The following is a 20,229-nucleotide window of genomic DNA, read 5'->3' as shown; positions in this document are numbered from 1 at the left end:
ATGTCTTTTGTCAGCAATGATGTTCTTACTTTTTATGCCCATTTCAATACTAAAACAAAACTTTTTTGGATAAAAATAAAAATAAAAAACTGTTGCCCTTGACTCATTAAAAGTATGTCCTAGATGGCAGATGTAATTGAAAAAAAAGGTGCCCAAAGCAACTTTGATAGGTTGCATTGGCAAACCTTTTTTTTGCCAATATACCCTGTCAAGGGTAAACCCTAAGTCTATGTATCTACTAAGAATTCATAGGATTAAAATACAGAAAATTACAGAAAATTTTTTTTTTTTTACTTTCAAACATTAGTATCTAACGAACCGTTTTATATCTGTAGAGGCTTGACAAGGCTTGAATTCTTTTTTTTTATGTGCCTTCTAGCTCCATGCATACAAATTTACTGAAAAAAATCTTCCAGACGGTAAAAAAGGTAGACTCTCACAGGCCCAGTTCACAAGGATGCGACAATTGCTCCGACTTTGGAGCACTTTTCGCATCAGAAGTCAGACCCCATTCTGCGCAAATGAACCGTTCTAATCAGTACGACTTAGAGTTAGAAAAAGGTTCCTGCAGGGGCGGACTGAAGATTTGGCCACTCGGGCACTGCCCGAGGGCCCTGGGCCACTAGGGGGCCCCATCAGGGTCGCCAGCCTCAGTAAAACCAGGAACAGTATGTAAAAATCTGCATTTTTTTTTTTTTTTTTACATCTGTCTCTGAAAAGTCTTACCGACATCCTTTTGGTCTAAAAATCCTGAGATTATAGCTGCCCCACCTCTCCAGTACCTTCTCAGCCAATATAAACATGTCTGTGTATACTGTGTGTACATGTATTTGTATACTGTGTGATTGTATACTGTGTGGCCCCGTAATCTCTGATTGCTTGGGGGCCCCGTAATCTCCTATTGCCTGGGGGCCCCCGTAATCTCCTATTGCTCGGGGGCCCCATGAGTTGTCAGTCCGCCCCTGGGTTACTGCACTATTTTTCATCGGACTTTGGCGCGACTTGCATTGACGTCTGTTAAAGTCATTCTGAAATTGTGCTGGGGTCTGACTTCAAAGTCATGGGCTACCTCTAAAAGTCAATGGGAAGCCTTCTCCTCTAATTTGATGACATTGGTGAAAGCTGAAGGGTGATTTTCTAAAGCGGTTGAGAATCTTCACACAATAAATTGTGTGTCCACTTCAATCCAATGAACCAGTCATGTAAAAAGCAAGTTTCCGTTTATATTTTGAATGTGCACGATTAGGATCTAGCAGTGCATTTTAGTTGCAGTTATGAACACTGCCCTATTACAAATTCTGTAGTCCATCTCAGGACCGAACAAGAAAGGATAGTAAGTTCTTACACACAGTTGGACTGTGGAGAATAAATGTAACCAATAATAAGCATAATCGCTTGAAAACCTAAAAGTGAACAGCAGCAATGTAAAAAATGCAATAAAATACCAAAAAAAAGTCATAAGGTGTATGGGATGGAAAATCAGTGAATTAAAGTCCATGGAAAAGTCACATAAATAGTGCAAAATAAGCCAGAGTAGTGTAAGCGATCCTCCAAAGAGCGATCAAGTCTTCACACAACAGCGCGACTATCATAAACGCCTCTTCTCATCAGTCATGAATTCACCAAAGGTAGTGGCCTCACACTGTGTTTGGCAGCAGAGCAGTTACCCATATGGGGCTAAAATCTTCAATACACCACTCTCCAATAGGTACAATCAAGGTGTAGCACACTCGCATAGAGGGGTGATTAAAGCGGGAGTCCGCCGGGACTCCGCGTTTTTTTTTTTTTTAAAAGCCAGCAGCTACAAATACTGCAGCTGCTGATTTTTAAAATAGTGACACTTACCTGTCCAGCGCGCCCGCGATGTCGGCACCCGAAGCCGATCTCTCGATCGTCTCTCGGGTGCTGCCGCCGCCATCTTGGGTATGGGAATCAGGAAGTGGAGTCTTTCGGCTTCATTTCCCGGTTCCCTACTGCGCATGCGCGAGTCGCGCTGCGCAATAAGGATGGACCTGCTGCCTCTGGGATCTGTATGTTTCCCAGCAGGCAGCGGGGGACTTTCGGAAAGGTGCGTAATCTACGCCCCTTTCCGCAGAGAGCTATCCCGGGAGTGGGTGCAGATACCTGTACTGTACAGGTATCTGCACCCCCCTCCCCCCTGAAAGGTGCCAATTGTGGCACCGGAGGGGGGGAGGGTTCCGATGAGCGGAAGGTCCACTTTAGGGTGGACCTCCGCTTTAAAGCAAGCTTCACTATACAATAACGTCTAAAAAGATGATCCATTTATTGTATAAATTCTTCAAATTATTGCATTTAAGTGAATAAGTTCATATGTTTAACCACTACAATACCGGGCACTTTTGCCCCCTTCCTTCCCAGCCCAATTTTCAGATTTCAGCGTTCGCGCAATTTCAGTGACAATTGCGCGGTCGTGCTACTGCTGTACCCAAATGAAATTTGTATCATTTTGTTTGCACAAATAGAGCTTTATTTTGGTGGTATTTATTCACGACTCCTTTTTTTTTTTTTTTTTTGCGATATAAGTGAAAAAAGAGTGGAAATTTGGAAAAAAAAAAAACAATATTTTCTTCTTTCTATTTTAAAAGAAATCCAATAAATTCAAATGATGTCATAAATTTAAGCCAAAATGTATTCTGCTACATGTCTTTGGTAAAAAAAAAATTTGGTTAAGTATATAATAATTGGTTTGTGTGATCACGGACATATGTACGCAAATGATCATGTACATATGTGTGCAGGTGATCACGGACATATGTGTGCAGATAATCATTGGGACATATGTGGGGGACGTGTGTGTTTTGGGGACATGTGTGGGGACATTGTGTTTACACTGTGTTTTCACTAGACTGGTGATCAGTGAGTAAAAAGCTGTAGAAAACAGCTCATACTCACTGATCACCAGCCGGCTGCAGCGTTCTGCTCTCCTCTCCTCAGCGATGACTTCCGTGTGAGGAGAGGAGAGGAGAGCCGATTGCCTAGCAACTGGCTGTTTGTTTACATCACTTGTCCAATCACGGCCCTCATGTGATCAGGAGGGCCAATCGCAGAGCCCTCCTGCCGATCCGAGATGAGTCGTGTCCGGGTGACACGAGCGCATCGGGATCACGCCTCTGCGCGGGCACACGTGCGCGCGCGATCCCCCTAATTCTGATGGACGTCCAGGAACGTCCACTCAGGAGTAGAGAGCTCCCACCCAGCCGTATATGTACATTGGCCGGGTGGGAAGTAGTTAACAAGCATCGGAAAAGATGCAACCCAGATCGCTAAGGCGGAAGGTGAGCCACAAACAGCAGGCAATGTCTCACCACAATGAAGCACAATGAAGATGCAGCCAGAGCGTCTCTCGTGATGTCAGAAAAATCCTACTAATTGCCGTACAGCCAGGTCCCGACGCGTTTCGTAATCATGGCTTCGTCCTGGGATTGGCTGTACGGTACGGCAACCTTTCTGATATACTGTGAGACATACAAATGATTACCACTTACACGCCCCCTCTCCTAATACATAACGAGTACTGTAAGTACCCCGCACAGCACAGACACAAATACCATATTGCGCCTAGAAGGGAGGCACTCGAGACACCATATCTGGAATGAAAACAATTATGACAATCCTCCACAGACGAGATTGATGTCCCAACATCAAATCCAAGCATGTGGGAATGTCGCCACAATAAACAATAAATAACAACATAAAATGGCAGAAAAAGTCTGATAATTAAATAAAATCTGACATGAGATGAAAGATAGACTAAAATATGAAGTATTAAATGAATGATCGCTTCACCAGTGGTGTCCACAAAACTTTTTTCAGGGGGGGCATCATTTTAGGGTCACCCATGCACCGCCCCTTTTCAACAATGTCATTATCACATTATCATGGTCAGAGATGTAGTACAGTCCCTACGATGCAATGGATAATGGCAAACAGGCCCTCTTACCAGACACAGCAAAACTAAAGTAGTGATCCCTCCGGCTGGACGATCGCTCACTCTGGGTTCCCTGGGGCGACTCTGGTCAGTAGTGTAGCGTGTCTGTACCCTGGTAGTGGCTCAGTCTTTCTCTCTCTCTGGTGGCGCTGGCCAGGGTGGTTCGCTCTGGTGGCGCTGGGTAGCGTGGTTCTCTCTGGTGGCGCTGGGCAGCGTGGTTCTCTCTGGTGGCGCTGGGCAGCGTGGTTCTCTCTGGTGGCGCTGGGCAGCGTGGCTCTCTCTCTGGCTTCTGCTAAGCACACTCCTCATTCTTTGTCCTGTAGTACTCTCTTTCTCAGCTTTTTTCCAGGCTGCAGTCTATCAATCTCTCTCTCGATCGAGCTGTAGCCTTCTCCCTGTGGAAAATGGGCCGCCAATCTTTGAGACTACATGTCCCATGATGCTCTCCTCTCCTAGTCTCCTTTTGATTGGCCCTCAGTTATGGCCAATAGGGAAGGAACGGAGCGGACAGGAAGCTGAGCAGGGAACCTGGCGAGAGCTGCCGTCTCTTCTCCCTGACAGGAGAAAGGGGGGTGATCGGGGGAAACCTCTGACAGCCCGCAGCTCGTATTTCTCCTGTCACAGCACCACCGAGTTCTCTGCTGGACTGAGCAAGGAAAAGAGGCAAAGTCACACTTTGCTGATGGGGGGGGGGGGGGGGCTTGACAGCAACTTGATGGTGTCACCCCACTGGTGGGTGGCACCCAGGTGCAGGCTGCCCGCACCCCGATACAGATGCAACTGTTCTGAATTTAAGATCTGATCCCTGATTCCGGGGGGGGGGGGGGGGGGGCTTGACCCCTCTTGCCCCTACCTGTAGAGCGTAATAACACAATTTAAACCAGTTCAATGTTTGATGTTCAGCCCATTGGGTGTTAAAGTATTTAATAAAAAGATCCATTTAGTTTCTCTCTTTGACAAATCCCTCACTATATCAGACGCTCTCCAATTGGGATGAAGAGGTAATGGTAAGCCTGAATAAAACCAGCAGCTCCTTCGGGGGGGGGGGTTAGTGCTACACGATCAAAATGCAATTTTTGTTACCCAGGTGGATCTAAAATTTCCTTACCACCCAGTCACCAAAATTAGGGGCCTTTCTATATATGAATTTAGGGTTAGTGGGGAGGACTGGACCCAAATCCCTATCCATAGATAGTATTTGCCAGTGTTTCCTGAAGATGGCTTCTATATTACGGTATCGATGATGGAAATTGGATATAAAGTATTGTGTACTTTTAGCTGACACGACTTGAGATCTAGAGGTATTGGCAACCTCACCAATGACGTCATCAAAATATTTAGGGTGATAACCTTTTTGTATGAATTTATCTTTTAAGTACCATTGACTGACTGTACAAAATAATCCTCATTTCTACTGCAATTATGTTTGCTATAATTTGACCTTTCGGAATATTTTTTTTATCAAAGCCGGATGATGACTTTTAACTGATCACTGTGTGTTTAAAATAGACCTTTAGTAGTCAATGTCGGACTGATTTTTTTCAATAGTGCCATCTAGAAAATTGATAGTTCTCACTCACTAGATAATCCCAGATGTATTTTATTATGCTGTTTGTCGCTCATCTTCCGCCTTCGCGCTCTTGGTTACATCTTTTCCAATGCTTGTTATACATGTGAACTTTGTAAGTGCAATATTTGAAGATTTTATACAATAAATGGATCACCTTTTTAGACATTATTGCACTAGTGGAGTTTTCTTTTATCTCCCCTCTATGTGAGTGTGCTACACCTTAATTGTACCTATTGGAGGGTGGTGTATTGAAGATTTTAACCCTATATGGGTAACTGCTCTGCTGCCAAACACGCGAGTCTGAGGCCACTACTTTTGGTGAGTTCATTACTGATGGGGAGAGGTGCTTATGACAGTCACGTTGTTGTGTGAAGATTTGATCGCTCTTTGGAGGATCGCTTACACTTCTCTGGCTTCTTTTGCACTGTTTATGTGACTTTTCCATGGACTTTCATTCACTGATTTTTCATTCCCCATACACCTTATGACTTTTTGGGTTATTTTATTGCATTTTTTACATTGAGTGCTGCTGTTCACCTTTTTTTTTTAAATCAAATCGTTTGATTTGACTAGACCACCCCCCTTCAACAAACCCCCTACAGGGAGTATATATAACACACACACAAAAAAAAAAAAAAGAATGGCAGTATCCAGTATTACAAAGTACACAGTACCCATTGGTTTACATGATACCTAAGTCATAGATTGAAGCCATCTAGACCAGATAACATCAAACTTATTCAGGGAGTTATTTAGGGAATATGTATGCTTTTCAAAAAGAATGATCCTATTGAGATCTACTATCCGATCGGACACAGTCTGTGGCTGTAGAGAGGTCCATTTAAGAGCAATCTGTCTATGGGCAACAAAAAGTGCGTGCCTTATAGTATTACCAATAGGGGAGGTATAGCTAGAGGTATCACAGTAACCCAATATACATATAAGCGGTTCAACCGCAATATTCATATCCAATACCCTATTTAAAGCTGGGTTCCACCGCCGTTTATTTTTTTTTTTTTTTCCCGCATTAATCTGTAAAATTAACTATTCTAAATTCTTTACTTACTTCTAAGTGCTGTCCGAGTATCTTGCAGCTGTTTTTCTTTCTTCTAAACTTGTTAGGAAAAAGTCTCCAGGCGTTTTCCATTTTGCCTGTGGGCATGTGCAGCCCACAGGCATTGACTTCCGGGGCACAGTCCTCCTAAACTCCCATCATGCACCGCCCGTAAGATCTGCGGTCTCGCGCATGCGCAGATCAATCCGCTCGAGCGCTGACAACCACTCAGGTCGCGCGAGATCTCGAGCCTGGGCGCCACACAGACTCCTGGGAAATAAAAACAACGATCCCAGGAGCCCCTGCGGCCGACAGGAAGAAGTGACCTGCCGCTGAAGCCCCGCCCATTTCCGCAGCGGCTCCGCCCCTTTCCGGAATCTCCAGAGGCAGAAAATTTGAAAGAAGAAGAAAACAGAAGAAGACATCAGAAAGGTAAGGGGGTTACCTAGCGATTAGGGAAGGGGGGATCACATAGACCTAGGACAGTTAATTAGGGTGGACCTCCGCTTTAAGGTACCAATCCCCTCCACCCAGTATCTTTTGAAGTTTTGTACATCACCACAAAAGATGTATTCATGTACCTGTGTTAGCGCATCTAGCACAGGCTGTCTGATTTCAGTCCAATTGCACGGAGAAACTGCAGAGTTCTATAGACCCTATGGAGAATAAAAATCTGGGTCTGTCTATGTGATGGAGAAAGAGACACCCTAGATGGGGACCGGAGGACATTGTCCAAAATCTCCTCCGAGATGGGACCAATATCCTTCTCCCAGCCAGCCCGAGCTGTTCACTTCTAGGTTTTCAAGTAATTATGCATATTATTGATTTTATGTAACAAGCAGTGGCTGTTATGATGTTCTGTTCAGGGTCGATCCTAGGGTCACCGATGCCTGGGTGCTGAAATATTTCTGGCGCCCGCACATGGGATACTCCCATGATCTCTTAACAATAAACAAATTATAGGAAGAGAGTACACTAATGGGACCTGGAGGGGGGGGGGTCTCGCTGATGGACACAGAGAGGGCTTCTGTTACAGAGTCTGGTAGAAAGAGCCCCCAGACATACTACAGACATAGTACAGTAGACGGTCAGAGACTGCAGACATGATACAAGAGATGGTCAGAGACTGCAGACATGATACAAGAAATGGTCAGAGACTGCAGACATGATGCAAGAAATGGTCAGAGACTGCAGACATGATGCAAGAAATGGTCAGAGACTGCAGACATGATGCAAGAAATGGTCAGAGACTGCAGACATGATGCAAGAAATGGTCAGAGACTGCAGACATGATGCAAGAAATGGTCAGAGACTGCAGACATGATGCAAGAAATGGTCAGAGACTGCAGACATGATTCAAGAAATGATCAGAGACTGCAGACATACTACAGGAGATGATCAGAGACTGCAGACATGGTACAAGAGACTCACAGACGGCACAGGAGTGCGATGCGCACAGGCAGCAGAGGGTTCAATGCGTATTGTATGGGTGTTGGGCTGAGGTTTGATTATTTTGCTGGGCTGAGGAGTGCATGGAGTAGAGGGTTGAAGTGTGTGTTTTAGACAGTGCTCAGGTGTGTGCCATGCACATAGCACAGAGGTAACACACTGGCCAGTGTTCAACAAATATTGCCTTCCCATTTCCAGTACACACTATCCCCTTAAATTACCCCAATAGAGACTTTTCTCTACTCCTGGCTCTCCATCAAGTCTGCAGAGATGGTATAGCATGCTTCATGTGACTTACTGTTTACACCCCACTGTCTGTAAGGGGGGAGTGCCAGGTGGACAAACTGAGTGACTTGCTTATGTGTCAGCTTACTGCTCACCCCTTACAGCCTTCTACAGTAGGTGGTAGGGGTTGCCAAGTCAGGGGGAAGACCGTAAGGAGCTCAGGTACGTTCACTCTCCCCCTCCCCACTTCATTCCCGGGCTGTTCTAAACAGCCTGCAGTGTACACAGACATTCTGTCCTGCTGCTAACTGATGCATGGATATGCAATTAACGGACCTCCAGCTGTTGCAGAACTACAAGTCCCATGAGGCATAGCAAGACTCTGACAGCCACCAACATGACACACAGAGGCAGAGGCATGATGGGAATTGTAGTTTTGCAACAGCTGGAGGTCCGCTAATTGCATATCCCTGTGATAAAGTAACAGGAACACTCACCCCCCCCTCCCCCTGCACATACCTGCAATCACTGGGCACAGCACAAGAAGCCTTCTTTTACATTTTGCAGACTTCTTTGCAGATCTTCCAGGACTACATGTCCCACGATGCACTACTAGCCTCTTCTGATTGGCCCTCCACTGTGGCCAATGGGGACAAATCGGGCACCAAGCTGGGCAGCTAACAAGAGGAGAGCCACGCTCGCTGATAGGAGAAGGGTAGGGGGGGGGGGGGGGAGTGGGAGAGATACGCTGACATCCTGCAGCTCGCCTCCCTTGTCACAGCACAGGAGCTTGTGTTCAAGGAGAGGAGGAGGAAGGGGAGCACTCTGAGGCCGCGTACACACGCGCGGACTGTTCGCCCAACTTTGTCCGTCAAACAGTTTCGGCAAACAGTCCGCTCAAAATTAGCATGGACGGACATGGCCACACACGACGGACGAACAGTTTGCTGAAACCGTGCGCGATGACGTGAACGGCACGTACGACGGGACGAAAAATACGACGTCCTATACACTGCATTATAACTTTCGGCGTGTAAATCCTTTCTGAGCATGCGCGGAACTTAGTTTGACGAACAAGCCTACACACGAGCGGACTGTTCGCTGAAACAAGGTTTCAGCGGACAGTTTTTCGGAAATTCCGTAAAACCTTGTTCGTCAAACTGTCCGCTGAAACTGTCCGCTGAAAGCCCACACACGAGCGGACTGTCCGCCCAAACACTGTTCAGCGGACAAAGTTGGACGAACAGTCCGCCCGTGTGTACGCGGCCTCACACTTTAGCGCCCCCCCCCCCCCCCTTCTGCAGCGCCCTGGTGCAGAGCAGCCCACGCACCCGCCCAGGATCGGCCCTGGTTCTATTTATCTTTTTAGGTTTCTGTGTTTTCTCACGTGTTCTTTGGCACAATGGTGAATAAGTGAGTGTTTTTTGCACATATAAATACTTTTTTTGTTCACAATAAATGTAACCACCCTCTAACAGGAAATCAGATCACCACATCAAAAAAGGGAATTGGAGATTTGGAGGCAGCTAAAAGCAATAGAAGGAACATGTTTGAGTGATGACATACTTAAATAGAATTGTTTTCAAATTGTTTAGTAAAGATCAGTGGCGGCTGGTGCTCAAAATTTTTGGGGGGTGGCGCAAACAAACTAAACAAAAAAAACCAAAAAAAACCCCATCAATTGCAGCCTCATTGTGCCATCAAACGCAGCCACTTTGACCATTAAGTGCTGCCACTGTGCCCATTAAATGCTGCCACTGTGCCTCAAGTGCTGCCCTGCTGTCTGCCTGGCACTTACCTTGTCTCTAGTGTGCAGCGGGTGATGGCGGCAAGCGGTGTCCTCTATTTCATCCAGGCCCCGATGTCTTCTCCCGCGCTCCTCCTCTCGTCTTCGGCAATGAGGCATCCAATCACAGCGCCTGTGATTTCAGCCAATCAGGTGACAGGTAACACAGACCCAGCAACCTGATTGGCTGAGAGGCGGGTCAGTGTTAGGGAAGCGATGTATTCGCTACTCTAACACAACACTGTGTAAACAGCGAACGCACAGCATTGCGCTCGCTGTTTGCCCTTTTGGAAGCCTATTAGAGCCCACGGCTCTAATCAGGATGTCTATTAGAGCCAACCGCTCTAATCAGGCGCTTCCAAGGAAACCCCGCCGCTTTAATTCAGATGCCCGGCGCCCAACAAGGGGCCAGACACCTGAATAGGGGGTGACAACAATAGATAGATTCACGCATTGCATGAATCTATCTATTGGTGATAGAACGGTGCAGGAGAGAGGGGGTGGCGCTCCTGTTCCCTCTATGGACGCACCGCCACTGGTAAAGATCTATGGTCACTGCATACACTTTCATTTTTAAACCTCAGCATTGTACAAGAACAATACAAACGATAGTTCTATTTGACAGTCTAGTATAAGATTACTTGAAAAATCTTTTATGTTGTGAGTTTTACTTGTCTGCTGGCCGTCTCTTTCCAAAATTTCCTGGATTTACTGAATGCTTTTCAGCTTCTCCTCTGCTGTTTACTTTCTATTGCTAATGACTACATATCCCATGGTACCTTGTTGCTTGTAAGCCATGATTCCTGTATTGACTCCTCCTCCAGAAACTCCTCCTCTCAGAACCTCTGTGTGTCAGAAGGCAGGTTCTGTGTAATGTGTGACACAGCAGTGCCTATTTACAGGGTATAGTGAATACGTGTCACAAAATTCAAGGAATTAAATGTGTAGGGATCTTCACAAAGTAAGTTTTACAAACTTCAAGACAGTTTAGATTAATGGGAGTAGGCTAGAAATAATTTAAATACAATGTAAAAATTAATGCTGTATATGATTTTATATGTTGACCCCAGATCTGCTTTAAAGGGGCGTTCCGGTCAATACTGTAGCTGCTGACTTTTAATAAGGACACTTACCTTTCCAACGATCCCGCGATGACGGCCGCGGGGCTGCCCGCGCCTCCATCCTGAAGCCTTGCGGCTTCACTGCCAATTTCCTACTGCACATACGTGACTTGCACGGCGCTTTGTGAATGGCCCCATTGTTTTCTGGGACACATACATGTCCCAGAAGGCAACTGGGCCGCTCGCCGAAGAGCAGGAAGCATTGTGGAATAGGAAGAGGCAGATTAGGAAGACTGCCTAGCAACAGCGTTTCAGGTAAGTGAAAACTTTTTTTTTTTTTTTTTTTTTATTAATGCTTTTTTTTTTTTTTTTTTGGGTGGCCTTCCACTTTAACTGCTTAAGGGCCGCCTCACGCCGATATACGTCGGGAGAATGGCACGGCTGGGCACAACCAGGTACCTGTACGTGATTCTTTAAGTGCCCAGCCATGGGTCGGCAGCGTGCCTCTAGCGGCGCGCTACCCAACCCGGTCCTGAGCTCCGTGGCCGCGGGACCAGCGGAGCCGCTCGCCGCTTGTGTCCCACGATCGGGTCACAGAGCTGAAGAACGAGGAGCTGTGTAAACAAACCTCTCCCCGTGCTTCTTAGTGTGGCTGTCACCGATCGTCTGTTCCCTTTTATAGGGAAAAACGATCAGTGATGTCACATGCCAGGCCACGCCCCCCTACAATAAAAAAAAAAAACATAACGTCACGCACAACCCCTACACTGCCCCCTAGTGGTTAACTCCTTCACTGCCAGTGTCATTTACACAGGAATCGGTGCATTTAAATAGCAGTGATTGCTGTATAAATGACAATGGTCCCAAAAACGTGTCAAAAATGTCCGATGTGTCCGCCATAATGTCGCAGTCACAAGAAAAATCGCTGATCGCCGCCATTACTAGTAAAAAAATTTTTTTATAAAAATGCTATAAAACTATCCCCTATTTTCTATAACTTTTACGGAAACCAATCAATAATCGCTAATTGCATTTTTTTTACCAAAAATATGTAGAAGAATACGTATCGTCCTAAAAAATTATTTTTTATATATTTTTTTGGGGATATTTATTATAGCAAAAAGTAAAAAATATTGAATTTCTTTCAAAATTGTCGCTCTATTTTTGTTTATAGCGCAAAAAATAAAAACCGCAGAGGTGATCAAATACCACTAAAAGAAACCTCTATTTGTGGGGGGGAAAAAGGACGTCAATTTTGTTTGGGAGCCACGTTGCACGACCACGCAATTGTCAGTTAAAGCGACGCAGCGCCGAATCGCAAAAAAGGGGCCCGGTCCTGCAAATTGGTTTCGGGGGCATAAGTGGTTAAGTACTGTTTTAGATTTTTAATAAAACAGAATGAAATGTTCTGACGTGAACTGCTACAAAGTAATATGGAGAACACAAATATGATCCCTGCATCTGTTCACTGATGTCACAAGTTTTTAGGTTCAGATTGAAAATATCCAACCATATTGGAAGTGTTGCCGTATGTACTTTCCCAATAGGTAAAGGTCTGCTTTAACACGCTTTTACCACTGCTTTATTGGAAGTATTTTTTTTGACAAAATAATCAATTATCCTTTTAAACTGACATTTGTGATTTTCTGTTTAGTGTAAAGTAAATGTCGGAAGGATGGTGCTTGCCAGTACTGTCTTCAGTGCAGCTGGGAGTGCTCATTGTTTTATATATAGAAGAACTTGGTTACATTCCAACTACATGTGGTATGTTTTTTTTATTTTTTATTTATTTTTTTGCTGGATGCTCACATAAGCTTGCCAGCCTCATGGGAAAAAAATAAACTTTTTAAAATAAATAAAACCTAAAGTACAATGAACTTCTTTAATTATTAAAAACAATTAAAGAGTTACAGCTTTGGCATTTTTTACATAATTACATTGGTCCAAGCTGTACCAATGTAATTAACTTTGTATATACTATACCTGTGGGATCCCTATGGAAGCTGGAAATCATTATAGTAAACATAGCAACTCCAGTCATCTCAACTAACTTGCAAGTCCTGTGCTGAGCAGGTGTCCTGCTACATTCTGAACACAGGAGGTTAGCTGCTCGGCACAGGCACCATTAATAGGATGCTTTGCTTTTCTCAATGAATGCAAAACATTCTCTGATTGGACAAGGCGGAGAGGCAGAGCACGAACAGTAACAGGTTAAATCAGGGGTGTCGAACTGAATTTCGTCATGGGCCACATTAGCATTATGTTTGCTCCAAAGGGCGGGTTGTATCTGTAATGCCTTGTACACACGGTCGGAAATTCAGATGGAAAAAGTCAGATTGGATTACGTTGTCGGAAAATCCGATCGTGTGCAGGCCTTTTTCTGGCGGAATTTCCGACCAAAAAAGTTTGAGAGCAGGATCTAAAATTTTCCGACGACAAAATCCGATCGGACTTTTTCCGATCCTGTGTAGAGAATTCCGACGCACAAAGGTGCCACGCATGCTCAGGAAAAAATTGGAGACGAAAGCTATTGGCTACTGGCCTCTACGTAGTCCCCCTCGTACGTTACGAATGTCACCTCATTCTGAACGATCGGATTTTCCGTCAACTTTGTGCGATCGTGTGTATGCAACACAAGTTTCGTCCAAAATCTGTCAGAAAAAATCTGATGGATTTTGTGGTCGGAATGTGTATGGGGCATTAGACTAGCTGTCCAGAGAACCCCTCTCCACCTAACATCAGATGTCAAGAACCCCCCCACCATCAGAAGTCAAAAGTCCCCCACCATCCTTTTCATCATAGTGCACCCCACTTACATTGTGTTGCTGTAGGGAAGAAGCTCGCAGTGTGAGGAGAGAGCCAGTAACTGGCTAAGTGAAAGAGGACATCTATACCGATAATCGGGGCACTGATCATTAATGTCCCGATGATCAGTGCAGCCCTAACAGTACCCGTCACTGCTGCCTATCAGTGCCCTTCAGGGATGCTTATCAGTGCTGCCTATTAGTGCCTATTAATGCCCACCAGTGTCACCACATCAGTGCCCACCAACGTTGCCTCATCAGTGCCGACCAGCGTCGCCTCATCAGTGCCGACCAGCGTCGCCTCATCAGTGCCGACCAGCGTCACCTCATCAGTGCCGACCAGCGTCACCTCATCAGTGCCGACCAGCGTCGCCACATCAGTGCCGACCAGCGTCGCCTCATCAGTGCCCACCAGCGTCGCCTCATCAGTGCCCACCAGCGTCGCCTCATCAGTGCCCACCAGCGTCGCCTCATCAGTGCCCACCAGCGTCGCCTCATCAGTGCCCACCAGCGTCGCCTCATCAGTGCCTATCAGTGAAGGAGAAAAATTACCTGTTTGCAAAGTTTTGTAACAGAAACTAAGAAAAACATTTTTGTTTTTTTGTTTTTCAAATTTTTCTATCTGTTTCATTTGTTTAGCAAAAAAAAAAAAAAAAAGTGATTAAATACCACCAAACGAAAGCTCTATTTGTGTGGGAAAAAAAGTGATTAGAATTTAATTTGGGTACAATGTTGCATGACCGCGCAATTGTCATTCAAAGTGCAACAGCGCTGAAAGCTGAAAATGGTCCTGGGCAGGAAGGGGGGGTGAAAGTACCCGGTAGGCACGTGGTTAAAGAGTAAATGGCTACACCCCAACACACACATTTCCAATTATTCTCAGAACTCGCTGGCACCAGGAATTGTATCGTTCTCATCACATAACTGCTTGTTTATGACAAACATTTGTGCTTTGGTAGGATACCACATGTGACATTTCTGTGGGAAGCGTGACATGTTTTGGAACTTGACCAGAGAAAATGAGAAGATAACCGAGGAGCTGCGTGTGCAGCGGACCAGAATTAAAGTGCCTCGGTTTGTTTAGGGAACAAAGTCGGATGGCTTTGTGATTTTAAAATATTTATTTACAGTGAAATCCTGTTTGTGAGTCATTCAGTACGAGTGTTGTTTATCTTGCCTTTTTAACAATGAATTGCCAATTAGACCTCATGCACACTGGACGTCCTTAAAAAAAAAAAAGAAACAGTAGCATTAGTTGTAGAAAGCTGTAAATCTAGAACGAATTTCGCAGTAGCATTTATTTTTATTTTTTTGTGTTTTTAAGATTTTATCAGAGTTTAGTTCCCCTCAAAACCCACTAATTCTTCCAAAAAACACTGGAAACAGCCTATGTGTGCATGAACACATAGGATAACATACTGGGGAGTTTACTGGTTGCAGAAAAAAACGCCCGAACCCAAAAACATCAGCTATAAAAATGTCCAGTGTGCATACAGCCTTAAAGTGCCAACATATTCTGCAGTAATTTATAACGTACCGTATTTATCGGTGTATAACACGCACCCCAATTTTAGGAAGGAAGTTTAAGGAAAAAAACTTACATTTTAAATAAAGAACTTTGAAGCAAAATTAGGGTCACAGCTCATCAATGCACCCTGCACAGTGGCCATCTGCAGCCTCTAAATTGCCCATCTGCAGCCGTCTAAATTGCCCATCAATGCACCCTGCTCAGTGCCCATCTGCAGCCATTAAATTACCCAATAATGCAGCCTGTTCAGTGCCCATCTGCAGCCATTAAATTGCCCAACAAGGCAGCCTTTTCAGTGCCCATCTGCAGCCATTAAATTGCCCAACAATGCAGCCTGTTCAGTGCCCATCTGCAGCCTCTAAATTGCCCATCAATGCACCCTGCTCAGTGCCCATCTGCAGCCATTAAATTGCCCAACAATGCAGCCTGTTCAGTGCCCATCTGCAGCCATTAAATTGCCCAACAATGCAGCCTGTTCAGTGCCCATCTGCAGCCATTAAATTGCCCAACAATGCAGCCTGTTCAGTGCCCCTCTGCAGCCATTAAATTGCCCGAAAATGCAGCCTGTTCAGTGCCCATCTGCAGCCTCACCTTTCCCATCATTGCAGCCTCCTAGTGTTGGATTATCCCTGCTGTCTTCAAGGGAAGAGGAGAAGCGAGCGCCGCTGAATTACACAGAGCTGCAATCTCCTGTGTAACCGGTGCTCTATCACAGCCACACCTCCTGGCCCTGCTCATATGATAGACAGAACAGTGGGCCAATGCGGGGCCAGGAGGCGTGGCTGTGAGTGACGGAGCACCGGTTATACAGGAGATTGCGGTTCTATGTAATTCAGCGGCGATCGCTCCTCTTCCCTTAGAGACGGCAGGGATCGGTGTATAACACGCACCCACAATTTTACCCTGGTTTTAAGGGGGAAAAAGTGCGTGTTATACGGCGATAAATACGATACATAAAACAGTTCGCATCAGGACCTGTCCCTGAGCCTGCAGAGTAGCCCTGCCCCCCAACCATCATATTACAGACACGATCATGCCACATGATAGGACCAGTTTAGGTAGAAGTTAGTGAAAGCTTATGTGAACCCAAAAGTTTTGAAGGACTTAGACTGAAATGCAGACAACTAATTGTCAATGACTTGTCTCACGTAGTTTTTGCTCCATGTGCCATCTATTCCTCTCAGCCATTACCGCAAGTCGGTTTTACTTCATCTTCTGAATGTAGCCAGGCGGTCGGTTCTACCTCATCTTCTGAATGTAGCCAGGTGGTCGGTTCTACCTCATCTTCTGAATGTAGCCAGGCGGTCGGTTCTACCTCATCTTCTGAATGTAGCCAGGTGGTCGGTTCTACCTCATCTTCTGAATGTAGCCAGGCGGTCGGTTCTACCTCATCTTCTGAATGTAGCCAGGCGTTTGATCTCCGTTCACTGGAAAACGGCTCATGTCCCTGGGCGTGTGGATTGGATCCACTTGGTAAACAACATCATGGCTTCAGAGGAGTGGGTGGCAATGTGTAAGGGCCGACATGAAAAGTTGTATTGGATTTGGGCCACTTGGATACATTAACCGCTTGCTGACCCCCGCATACAGATGTACGTCGGGCAAATGCACAGGCAAGTAAATGGGCGTACCCGTATGTCCCTTTTTAAATTTGCTGCCTATTGGGCATGCACACACGCCACGGGAGCGTGCCCGCAGGTCCCAGGAACTCGATGTTTGCCGACAGCCCGAGATTGCAGTGTGGAGCGGTAGAACGGGGAGATACCTATGTAAACAAGGCATTTCCCTGTCCTACCTATTGACAAGACAGGGATCTACTGCTCATCGAGAGCAGTGACCGCTGTCATGTCAGTGGAAACCCATCCCCCCCCCCCACAGTTAGAACACCTCCCTAGGACACACTTAACATCTTGATCACCCCCTAGTGTTTAACCCCTTCCCTGCAAGTGTCATTTACACAGTAATCAGTGCATTTTTATAGCACTGATCACAGTATAAATGACAATCGTCCCAACAAGGGGTGTTACATAGGCAGGCTAATTCTAATCAGGACTTGAAAGAATGGAAAACATGTACTGAAAACATTGTTAGTGCCGTGTGCACAGTGAGGGCATTGTGCATGTGCAATACATATAAAATAGAATACAATTATATACAGAACCTACAAATTTCCATTACAATATATATAATATACAGTGTGTGTATGTGTGTGTGTATATATATATATATATATATATATATATAATTTTTTTTTTTTTGGAGGATATTTATTATAGCAAAAAAGTAAAAAATATTGCTTTTTTTTCTCAAAATTGTCGCCCTTTTCTTTTTTTGTTTATAGCACAAAAGAGGTGATCAAATACCACCAAAAGAAAACTCTATTTGTGGGGAAGAAAATGACGTAAATTTTGTTTGGGTGCAACGTCGCACGACCGAGCAATTGTCAGTTAAAGCGACGCAGTGCCATATCGCAAAAAGTGCTCTGGTCAGGAAGGGAGTAAATCCTTCTGGGACTGAAGTGGTTAAATTACAGTACAGTGCCTTACAGACCCCGTAGCTACAGGCATCATTCAGATATCAGATTTTTCAGCTGGCGATTCCCCACCCTGTTCCGCTGCTTGATCGTTCTTACAGGAGGCGAGAGGGGATGCGTGCCCCTCTACCGACTCGCCAATACGATCAAAGCCAGAATAGTTGTTTTTTGTTTTTTAATTTCAGGCTTCCCAGCCTAGAGGTGAGATGTGGGGTCTTATTGACCCCATATCTCACTGTAAAGAGGATCTGTCATGCCATATTCCTATTGCAGGGGATGTTTGCATTCCTCGTAATAGGAATAAAAGTGATCAAAATAATTATTTTTGGGGAAAAGTGTCAAACTAAAATAAATAAAGTAAAATGAACAATAAAAAAAAAATAATAATTTTAAAGTGCCCCTGTCCCCCTGAGCTCGCATGCAGAAGCGAACGCATACGTAAGTCCCGCCCACATATGAAAACGGTGTTCAACCCGCACATGTGAGGTATCGCTGAGAACATTAGAGCGAGAGCAATAATTCTGGCTCTAGACCTCCTCTGTAACTCAAAACATATAACCAGTAAAAAAATTTGAAGCGTCGCCTATGGGGATTTTTAAGTAGCAAAGTTTGGCGCCATTCCACGAGCGCGTGCAATTTTGAAGGGTGACATGTTAGGTATCTATTTGCTCGGCGTAACTTCATCTTTCACATTATGCAAATACATTGGGCTAACTTTACTGTTTTGTTTTTTGAAAGCACAAAGCTTTTTTTTCCCCAAAAAAACGCGTTAGAAAAAATTGCTGCGCAAATACCGTGCGAGATAAAAAGTTGCAATGACCACCACTGTATTCTCTAGGGGCTAAAAAAACATATATAATGTTTTGGGGTTCTATGTCATTTTCTAGCAAATAAATGATGATTTTCATATGTAGGAGAGAAATGTCAGAATTGGCCTGGGTGCTCCAGAACGCCTGATGGCGCTCCCTGCATGTTGGGCCTCTGTATGTGGCCACACTGTGTAAAAGTCTCACATGTGGTATCACCGTACTCGGGAGTAATAGCAGAATGTGTTTTGGGGTGTAATTTGTGGTATGCATATGCTGTGTGTAAGAAATAAACTGATAATATGACAATTTTGTGGGAAAAAAAAAAAAAGGAAAAAAAATCTTGATTTTGCAAAGAATTGTGGGAAAAAATGACAACTTCAAAAAAACTCATCATGCTTCTTACTAAATACCTTGGAATGTCTTCTTTCCAAAAAGGGACATTTGGGGGGGGGGGGGGTATTTGTACTTTTCTGGCATGTTAGGGTCTCAAGAAATAGGCCGTCAGTCCTTCAGGTGTGATCAATTTTCAGATATTGCCACCATAGCTTGTGGACACTATATAACTTTCACCAAATAATATCCACCAATTTGTACTTATTTTTACCAAAGATATGTAGTAGTATAAACTTTGGCCAAAATGTATGAAGAAAAATTACTAATCTGCTAAATTTTATAACGGAAACGAAGAAAAATTAAATTTTTTTTACAGAATTTTCGGTCTTTTTTTCTTTTATAGCACAAAAATAAAAAACCCAGCGGTGATTAAATACCATCAAAAGAAAGCTCTATTTATATGAAAAAAAGGACAAAAATTTCATATGGATACAGTCTTGCATGACTGAGTAATTGACATTCAAAATGTGAGAGCACCGAAAGCTGAAAATTGGTCTGGTTATTAACCTCCCTGGCGGTATGATTAGTTCTGGTTTTAGGTGCTGAAAGCGGTACAATTATTTTGCATGGAAATTTGGCGTTTTATATTGTAGTCCTGTAATTCTTAGGAATAACTCTCTTAAATCTGTTCAAACCAGAGTCTAGTAGACATCCCGGTTATGATAAAGTTTATAATATAATAATAAAAATTATTCAATAATGTAATCAAATCCAAAAACACTGAAATTTGCTCAGTTGCAGAATTGTCGCTGTTATTAGATTTAGTGTTTGATAACGAATTTCCCCACAAATCGCTATCGCTCAATTCTGCAAGTGATTCTAATTTATTATCGCTGTTTTCTAGTTGGTCTAAAATCACTTTTGACATAAAGGGACACTTTCTGGTTGCTATGGACAATCTCCAAAAATCCAGGCAGAAAAAACAGTATTTATAATATAAAACTGCATGCAGGGCACTGGACAGACCACTAGGGACAAAGGGGGTGTGTCATTTTTTTTATACAGTACTGTAATCTGTAAGATTAGAGTATACTGTATTTTTTTGAATTTGGCGCCGATCTCCGCTCC

This window comes from Lithobates pipiens, unplaced genomic scaffold, assembly GCF_037356315.1.
Source record: "Lithobates pipiens isolate NorthernLeopardFrog02 unplaced genomic scaffold, aLitPip1_a1.2 Scaffold_37, whole genome shotgun sequence".
NCBI lineage: Eukaryota > Metazoa > Chordata > Amphibia > Anura > Ranidae > Lithobates > Lithobates pipiens.
Note: the sequence above shows the minus strand (reverse complement) of the source record.